The following is a 9,491-nucleotide window of genomic DNA, read 5'->3' as shown; positions in this document are numbered from 1 at the left end:
ACACTTTATTAGTCACATGTGCCGAATACAACAGGCGTAGGTAGACCTTACAATGGAATGCTTACTTACGAGCCCCTAACCAACAGTGCAGTTTAAAAGAAATACAGATAAGAATAAGAGATAAAAGTAATTAAAGAGCAGCAGTAAAAAAAGAACAATATATACCGGGGGGTGCCGGTACAGAGTCAATGTGCGGGGGCACCGGTTAGTTGAGGTAGTATGTACATGTAGGGCGGCAGGTAGCCTAGTGGTTAGAGCGTTGGACTAGTAACCGAAAGGTTGCCAGATGAAATCCCTGAGCTGACAAGATACAAATCTGTTGTTGTACCCTTGAACAAGGCAGTTAACCTAGGCCGTCATTGAAAATAAGAATTGGTTGTTAACGGACTTGCCTAGGTAAATAAATAAAAAATATAAGTGTAGGTAGAGTTATTAAAGTGACAATGCAGAGATCAGTGGAGGGGAATGCATGTTTCTGTGTTTGTGTTGCTTCACTGTTCCATAAGGTGTATTTTTATCTGGGGTTTTTAAAACTGCTTGCATGAGTTACTTGATGTGGAATAGAGTTCCACGTAGTCATGTCTCTATGCAGTACTTGTGTACCTCCCACAGTCTGTTCCATGTCACCAGCAGGCCAAAACTCAATCCCATCAAAACAGGCTGAGATTTCAGGGGGGGGGGGGCTTTTCAAACAGCACTTACACTAAAAAAAGGGCATTATCATCCTTTTCACAGTATTATTCCAACCTTGTTGTAGAAATATACACTGATTGTACAACACATTAAGAACACCTGCTCTTTCCATGACATGAACTGACCAGGTGAATCCAGGTAAAAGCTATGATCCCTTATTGATGTCCCTTGTTAAATCCACTTCAAATCAGTATAGATCACAGGTCTCATTCCACGGATGGCCAAGTGGCTGAGGGTTTTCGCTCCTCCCTTGTACTTGATTGATGAATTAAGGTCACTCATTAGTAAGCATTCCCTACACTTGGTTGTCTAGGTCTGAATTGAAATTACATAACAAAAACCTGTTTCCACTCGGCCCTCCATGGAATGAGTTTGACACCCCTGGTGCAGATGAAGCGGAGAAGACAGGTTAAAGAAGGATTTTCAAGCCTTGAAACAATTGAGACATGGATTGTGTATATGCCCTTCAGAGGGTGAATGGGCAAGACAAAATATGTAAGTGCCTTTGAACAGTGTGGTAGTAAGAGCTAGGCACACTGGTTTGTGTCCAGAACTGCAACACTGGGTTTTTCACGATCAACAGTTTCCCGTGTGAATCAAGAATGGTCCACCACCCAAAGGACATCCATCCAACTTGACACGACAGTGGGAAGCATTGAGTCAACATGGGCCAGGATCCTTATGGAACGCTTTAGACACTTTGTAGTGTCCATGCCCCGATGAATTGAGGCTGTTCATAATGTTTTGTAGACCCAGGCAGTATCAGCATGCACATACACACACACACACACACACACACACACACACACACACACACACACACACACACACACACACACACACACACACACACACACACACACACACACACACACACACACACACACACACACACACATATATATATATATATATAAATAAACAATTAAAAATACACAATAGACAACTTAACATTTCACAGACATTGGATCCACTAAACTGGACACGACAATGGCTGGGACTTAATACCCAACCTTCAACATGAAGTAAAAAGATGAAAAAAGTCTAGACAAAAACACAAACTCAGACATACATACATTTCAACAAACATTTTTGACATCATACTTGCTCAGACCTAAAGTGCCTTCAGAAAGTATTCACACACCCTTGACTTTTTACCAAAGAATGTGTGTTAAAATTGATTTACACACTATAATCTGTAATAAGTAGATTTTTTTATTACATTTTTTTTTTTTTTTTTGTACAAATGTTAGAAATAATAGAACACTAATATATCATCTTGATTACATAAGTACTCAATCCAAAATCAATACATGTTATCATCACCTTTGGCAGCTGTGAGTCTTTCTGAGTAACTCTCTAAGAGCTTCTTTTTTTTTTTTACTCTGTCAAGCTGGTGGTTTATCATTGCTAGACAGTCATTTTTCAACTCTTGCCATAGATTTAAGCTGATTAAAATCAAAACTGTAACTAGGTCACTTAGGAACATTCAATGTCGTCTTGGTAAGCAACTCCAGTGTATGGCCTTGTGTTTTTAGATTGTTGTCCTGCTCACAGGAGGCTGCTGAGGGGAGGACGTCTCTTAATAATGTCTGGAACGGCGCGAAGGGAATGGCATCAAACACATGGAAACCATGTGTTTTATGCATTTGATACCATTGTACTCATTCCGGTCCAGCCATTACCACGAGCCAAATTAAAGTGCCACCAACCTCCTGTGGTCCTGCTGAAAGGTGAATTTGTCTCCCAGTGTCTGTTGGAAAGCAGACTGAACAGGTTTTCCTCTAAGGTTTAGCTTATCTCTATTCCGTTTCATCATTAAAAAAACTCTGTAGTCCTTACCGATGACAAGCATACCCATAACACGATGCAGCCACCACCATGCTTGAAATTATGGAGAGTGGTACTCAGTGACGTGTTGTATTGGATTTGCCCCAAACATAATGCTTTGTATTCAAGATAAAGTTAATTTTGCAGTTTTACTTTAGTGCCTTATTGCTGTACAGGATACATTTTTCCCCCTATGTCAATTAGATTAGTACTGTGGAGTAAGTACAATGTTGATCCATCCTCAGTTCTCTTATCACAACCATTAAACTCTGTAACTGTTTTAACGTCACCATTTTAAAGTCAACAGTCATAATGGTAAAATTCCTGAGCGGTTTTCTTTCTCTCCGACAAGATAGTTATAAAATATGTATCTTTGTAGAGACTGGGTGTATTGATACACCATCAAACGTGTAATTAATAACTACACAATGCTCAAAGGGATATTCAATGTATGCTTTTTTTACCCATCTACCAATAGATGCTCTTCTTTGCGAGGCATTGGAAAATCTCCCTGGTCTTTGAATTTCTGTTTGAAATTCACTGCTTGACTGAGGGACCATACAGATAATTGTACATGTGTGGTACAGACATGAGGTAGACATTCAAAAATCATGTTAAACACCATTATTGCACACACAGTGAGTCCATGCAACTTATAATGCGACTCGTCAAGCAAATGTTTACTCCTGAACTTATTTAGGCTTGCCATAACAAAGGGGTTGAATACTTTATTGACAAATTATTTTTCATTTTTAATTCATATGTAAAAATGACAAAAAACATAATTCCACTTTGACATACATTATGGGGTATTATGTGCAGGCCAGTGACCCCAAAAAATCAAATGTTCAATTTATTAATCCATTTTATATTCAGGATGTAACACAACAAAATTTGGATAACATCACGAGGTGTGAATACTTTCTGAGGGCACTGTACATATTCCCACAGCCTCCATACCAGTCTATTTTGTTCTCATAATAACATTTTCTTCCTCATTTTTTATCCTTTGGATATTTGTTGTGCTTGTAATCATTTATGTCATATGGCTTGAAATTGTGCAATTTTGTTTCTCTCTGTTAGCCCACATTTAAAAAAATATTTTAATAAAGCATTTGATTCATCCACTGTCTTAACTATGGAGGATCATTTGATTTTCAAGTAAAACGTTTTGTCAAAATGATTAATGAGAAAAGTATGGTCCAACCCATTGGGTCTCTCACCGCACCCCATATGCCATGTCTTGAAATATGCACACAGATTAAAAAGAAATGTACATAGTAAAATGTAGGACAGCCAACTTTCTAAATCCCTTTGAAAACAGGCTATGTGGCATCGATTCGAAACAGAAATTCTAGTGTCAAAATTGGCTTCAAAGTGCAAATAGGATCGTTTTGGTCATAAAGTCAGTCTCTTCTAAAATGGAGTTTGGAAGGTTTGGTTTTGATTTGACCATGTACATTTCACCCACTTAACATTGGGTGAACAGCTGCAGTGATTGCGCTCTATACAATAGCATAGACAGTGACACAGACCTGCCCAGAAGGTCTGACTTTGTTTAAATGAGACAACATATTTCTGAACTTGAGAAACACATCACCAAACACTTTAGTTAATGTAAAATTGCACAACTAAAACATCCTCAGCAAAAACGTCAAAATTAATTCCACATTTCTTAAATGATCTTAGATTCATTCTGGTTACCGAGGAAGTGAAATAGGCTTGGGAAACAAACATCATTAATCAAATGGAATCAGTCAAGAAACACACGTTTTTGGTACCCTTCCCCAGATCTGTGCCTCGACACAATCCCATCTCTGAGATATATGGACAATTCCTTCAACCTCATGGTTTGGTTTTTGCTCTGACATGCACTGTCAACTGTGGGGCCTTATATAGACAGGTATGTGCCTTTCCAAGTCATGCCCAATCAATTGAATTTACCACAGGTGGACTCCAATCAAGTTGTAGAAACATCTCAAGGAAGATCAATGGAAACAGGATGCACCCGAGCCCAATATCGAGTCTCATTACAAATGGTCTGAATACTTATGCAAATAAGGTATCTGTTTTTCAAAATGTCTAAAAACCTGTTTTCACTTTGTCATTATGGGGAATTGTGTGTAGATTGATGAGAAACCTTTTTTTTAATCCATTTTAGAATAACGACTGTAACGTAACAAAATGTGGGAAAAGGGAAGGGGTCTGAATACCTTCCGAATGCACTGTATATGCAGGCCATATGTAGTAGTAAGCACACTGGTACTTTGTATGATCTGTATGGTAAATGTGTGAAATGTTGTGGCTGAGAGTTTTTAATTACATCGCTTAGTTTCTGTTGCCCCACTCATTTGCACATGTGGATCGAGAGTTTTTGCTTGGGTTTCGGCTATGCAATCGGCAAAGTCTTAATGGTGGCACAATTATATGGCATTCACAATGACATTAATAATGTTTGGGATGCCTTTTGTTTTCCCTGCCTAAATACTTTTGCGAAAGGATTTTTTTAAGCATTGCCAATTAAAAGCCTGGTTTAAGCACCTAATCCGCTTTAATTCGCAATTGCTTGTAATTCAAAACGGTTCTCCATGCTAAACAGCAAGTGTTTTATTGTTTCAATGTGTTCTCCTGCAACAGTATTGCAACTGACCTGAATAGAATCACATAAAAGCAACCTTTCCACGAAATGTGTCCTTAACCCAGGAGAAGCCATCCAAGTCAATTTCAATCAAGGAATTCAAGAAACCTACCCTTTATTTTGGCATCAATCAAGCGGAACGATTTGCTAAATAGTTGTGAGCCCTCATAACACTCACGGCAAATACATTCACCCCCATTCTTGTTAGGGAGATGATTATAACTCACACGTTCGCAAATGACAATCCTTGGAATTCGATGAAGACAGATTTCATACATCAACATTAGTTTTTAAGGCCGAATGATTGGGCTGAAAAAAAATATGAAGGTAATTATCTCCAGAGACCATACGGCTGTTCTGTAGAAGCAGTTGTAGGCCTAGTGCTGCAGGATGAAAACATGGCAATACTGCTCATCATCAGGTAGCTTTGTTTGAAAACCAATAACTTCAAATTGCCTCACGCATTGCATCCAATTGGTAGTTACAGTCTTGTCCGTACGTGAGTTTCAGCTATGAGACTCGGGAGAGGCGAAGGTTGAGAGCCGTGCGTCCTCCGAAACACAACCCAACCAAGAACCACTGCTTCTTGACACAATGCCCACTTAACCCAGAAGCGAGCCGCACCAATGTGTCGAAGGAAACACCATACACCATGTCAGCGTGCACTGCACCCGGCCGCCACAGGAGTCGCTAGTGCACGATGGGACAAGGACATACCTGCCGGCCAAACCCTCCCCTAACCTGGACGACGCTGGGCCAATTGTGCACCGCCCCATGGGTCTCCCGGTCGCGGCCGGCTGTGACAGAGCCTGGACCCGAACACAGAATCTCTAGTGGCACAGCTAGCACTGCGATGCAGTGCTTTAGACCACTGCGCCACTCAGGAGGCCCCGACTCACTTATGCTTTTAATGCAAAATGTAGTTTAACTATGGAGCACGCAGCCAGTGGATATCAAATATCAAATTAGAGTTCCTTCAAAGCAATGTTGTGTTCCTGTTGGTTCTGATTTATTGATAGGACTTCTGGCATAAGATTTATTCTCTCTATTGGGTTAATTCATTATTGATTTCGAGGGCGTGCAGTAGTTGTTTGATCCCTTGCCCAAAGCTGTGTAACTTTAGAATGGTAGCCTATCTGAGTTATGGGGGTTGCTGTTTCCTGGAGAGTATAGGGCAGACACTTAGCCGATGCATTTCAATTCTATCAGCATATCACAAGTAAAAAAGTTCACAATGCCTGAAGATGGAAATTTAAAACTATGTTGAGTGGGACAGAGGCATTTTGATGTAATGGAAAGTCAAATTGGTAAGATATTGCAGCGAGTTTGTATTTAAACTATAGTAGGCCTATAATTATTGCAATTTTATATTATGTTATGATATTATAAACTGGATGGTTCGAGCCCTGAATACTGATTGTCTGACCGCCGTGGTATATCAGACCATATAGCACGGGTATGACAAAACATTTAATTTTTACCGCTCTAATTACGTTGGTAACCAATTTATAATAGCAATAAACCACCCTGAGGGGATGTGGTATATGGCCAATATACCATGGCCAAGGACTGTGTCCAGGCACTCCGTGTTGCGTCCAGGCACTCCATGTTGCATCGTGCATAAGAACAGCCCTTTGCCGTGGTATATTGGCCATATATTGCCCCCCAGGCTTTATTGCTTAAGTAACCTACAGGTCAGGATATATTGAATGGGTGATGTCACCTCACATTTCATGATAAGCCTATCAAGTTTCCAAAGGTTTATTTGGTGGGATGTCCCAGCATGGGGACAGTGATGTAGCCATAGTGCAGTAAAGTAGCATAGTGTGACGGACCATAAGAATTAAGCTAAATTTAAATAAAGACCACTCTTCTTAAAGTGGGTATCAGGAGTTCAAATAATATTAAAGCTTTTCCCGCCCATTTTTCAAGGATGGGGCTGGAGAAATGTAACCACTCAAGTTCATAGGGATATGGGTGCAAGGGCTGACCATCCATGATATCAACATTCTAGTTTTAACCATGTTTTGAGGCTATAATTTTTTAAATATTTACTTTGTTTTCAAACATTGTAATAAAACAAGTTTATATGTTGGGTTTTTAATGGGGTACGACCATTGAACTAAGCTCATGAGGCACTTCTAAATTATATTCTAAATTATATTCTTAAAGAATCAAAATGGGTACATATTTAATTAATTTATCATTCGAAAAATGTATGTAGCAACTGCTGATTGCCCCTTTAACTGAATTGTCGCCATCATCACGATGCATTTGCCAGACATGGTTCAATTGCTTTGCACGATTTCCTCAACTTCATTTATGTCTACCTATGTTATTAAAATGATACATAAGCAGCCTAGATAGACTACGAGCTATTCACTGCTGCGCTTCTCAATGGGTTTGAATACATCCTAAAGCATGCACCTGCTCGCGGCAAAGGACAGGATGGATACTTTCATAGAGTCAGCGAGGAAGAGCGGAGTCACGTTCCTACCTGCTCATAAGAATTCTCCCAGGTGAGGTTCAGGAGGCAGGAGGAAAACAGCTCATCTTCTGTCAGCGCATAACCGTCCATGGTCTGTTGTGTCGCGACGAGTGAGTAGAATTTTTGGTTCGGAAAGGTTTTATTTCTTCCCTCGACGAGTGTTTCTGCCCCGCTTGCTGCTCTGGCGCTGTGTATTAAAACGAACGACCGCTGTATTGCTTGCTGGCTCCGTCACGTGGGCACCTTCTCCCCAAAACCGGGGATGCAGGACACCTTCACTGGACCAAGATTCTAGCAAGCTCGTTTTTTTGGTTTTCATTCCCTGACGACAGTCAATGGACTGTCAGCACAATAATTAAACCAACGTTTTGCAAACTTATTTGCAATTGTTGCCTCGCAGTCAGACGTTGTGCTGGTGGTGACTTGGCATAAACTTCAACAGGTAGCCAGCCGAGTTACCTCATGGGGGCTTTTCTCCAACATGTTGCCTAAGAAACTAGGCTCCATCAGGTACTCTTTCATACAGAGACTGAAATAACTGAAATGTATATTTTTTTGAATGTAGTGAAATCAAGTACCCATAGATAGCATTAGAGTGCCATACCATTTATATGGTACACATAACCTACCTGTTGTTGTGTGCATAATAGGGAAAAGTATAACATCTACAGTATGTGGTTCATTGACCATACTTCTAAAATGTCTACATGGGAATTTGCTCTGCATTTCATCATTGGGAAGCCATTGATTGGTCAAGCTAATACTGCATTGTATGTCAGGGATTCACATGTACTCTCCCCTACTTATTTACTTGGACAGTGAAGCTATTACTTTTAACTTGCCACTATAGTCCACCATTTTGGATTTGAGATCAAATGTTTGAGGCAACAGTACATAATGTCACCTTTTTTATATGTATTTCTATACATCTCTTTGACCGTTTAGAAATGAATGCACTTTGTGTGTCCAGTCCCGGCATTTAATGGTGTTCTACACAAAACATTAAGAACACTCTCTTTCTGTGACACACCACGTGAATCCAGGTAAAACCTATTATCCATTATTGATGTCACTTGTTAAGTCCACTTCAATCAGTGTCGATGAAGAGGAGGAGACAGAAAGTATTTTTTTTTTAAGTCTTGAGACATGGATTGTGTATGTGTGCCTTACAGAGGGTGAATGGGAAAGGCAAAATATGTAAGTACATTTCAACGGGTTATGGTAGTAGGTGCCAGGCGTACTGGTTTGTGTCAAGAACTGCAACACTGCTGGGGTTTTCCCACGCTCAACAGTTTCCCGTGTGTATCAAGAATGGTCCGCAAAGGACATCCAGCCAACTTGACACAACTGTGGGAAGCATTGGAGTCTACATGGGCCAGCATCCCTATGGAACAATTTCAACACCTTGTAGAGGCCATACCCAGACAAATTGAGGCTGTTCTGAAGGCAAAAGAGGTAGGGGGCAGGGGTGCAACTCAATATGAGGAAGGTGTTTTTAGTGTTTTGTACACTCAAGCAGTATCAGTCTCTCTCCAAAGGGGAGTCCAGCAAGCAGTCCATGTATTAAAAAAACATTGGAAGATTTTGGTTTTTGGACAATACACAAAAGACAACTTAACATTTCACATACATGGATCCACTAAACTGAACACGGGAATGGCTGGGACTTAATACCCAACCTTCAACATAAAGTAAAAAGAAAGTCTAGACAAAAACACCAACTCAGACATACATTTCAATAAACATTTATGGGGTGTGCAACTCAATATCAGAAAGGTGTTCCTTATGTTTTGTATGCTCAGTATAATTATTTAGACAAATTAACTTAGTGTATTACATTTA

This window comes from Oncorhynchus keta, chromosome 35, assembly GCF_023373465.1.
Source record: "Oncorhynchus keta strain PuntledgeMale-10-30-2019 chromosome 35, Oket_V2, whole genome shotgun sequence".
In the NCBI taxonomy this organism is placed as follows: domain Eukaryota; kingdom Metazoa; phylum Chordata; class Actinopteri; order Salmoniformes; family Salmonidae; genus Oncorhynchus; species Oncorhynchus keta.
The sequence above is the reverse complement of the archived record's forward strand: the minus strand, read 5'-3'. Positions refer to the sequence as shown.